We start from the raw sequence: 1,183 nt of genomic DNA, 5'->3' as shown, positions 1-1,183 counted from the left end.
AGATTGCTTGTTTACTTTTTTAACTGTAAGGCGGTTTCTTGTAATTTGGCTCTTGGCAGCACAATAAAAAATTTTAAACCTATTGTTGCGGATTTTCTTCAATGTTTGTGTTTATTACTTCCACACGTCAGTCCTTGAGACGCTGGTTAATATCTTGGTATTACGGTGAGGGGGTTTTTTTCCCAAGTTAGGAATTCATGTTGTCATGCTGACCTAAGATCAGAAAACACTGTGGGTAAAGAACAGTTTGTAGTTACAGAAAGTTCTAGGGTTTACGCTACAGAATTTTCGCATGAGAAGCATTTGTAAAATTCCATATTGGAACTAGCAGCAGTGTTTGGATTGCTACTGACCAGAGTTGGGGCTCTTCCAGAAGTAGCTGCTATGATCCAAACTGCCCAAGTAGTAATGGTCACTGTAAAGCTCATACCTGACCTTGAGTAGGACAGATCTGCATTTTTGTGCATTCCTTTACATTTACATATCCTGAATTTCCAGTAATTTCCCCTCCCTTGCTAGTTACCTGTTTCAGCATTTTTGCTTCCAAGGCTTTGGAAGACTGGTACCTTCCTAGAAGAGCATCTTCAAATTCTGCCTGCAAACGTTTTGCGTTTTCACTAGAATGGCACAGAAACATCCTTGCACTGCTGTACAAAACAATGGTGCCTCCACATGTGTGAACGCTCAGTAGTCCCGCCCTCCTCTGCCCTACTCCCAGTCCCATAAACAATCATACTGGGACGTATGCTGGGACGTGTCAGCTTGAACAAGCTGTGGCCTGGTCAGATAGGCTTCAAGCCTTTCAAATACCTCAATGGCACACGGATGCTTAGCAGGGCATCTCTTATTTGAAAATATCAAGGGTGAAAAGAAACTTACAGCAGGCTCAGAAGAAACTGAAGAAGTTGAGTGGAGCATCTACCGTGGGATATCAGAAGTTTATAGTGGTTCAAAAACTACTAAATAAAGCCAAGCCCGTCATTAGCTATTGCCCCTGGGGGCACAACATCCAGCCAGCAAAGGACGGGCGCCTCCAACACCCAAGCTTTATACTCGCTGGGTGCCAGAATCCGGAGAGCAGTGACAGCCAGAGAAGCCACGCAGCCCTGGGTGGGGAAGTGGCAATGAAACAAATGAAACAAATTACAAATCCCGCCTCTTGCCCCACCCTGGAGAACCGCCC

The sequence above is a fragment of the Chaetura pelagica genome, unplaced genomic scaffold (genome assembly GCF_000747805.2).
Source record: "Chaetura pelagica isolate M959 unplaced genomic scaffold, ChaPel_1.0 scaffold278, whole genome shotgun sequence".
Lineage (NCBI taxonomy): Eukaryota > Metazoa > Chordata > Aves > Apodiformes > Apodidae > Chaetura > Chaetura pelagica.
Note: the sequence above shows the minus strand (reverse complement) of the source record.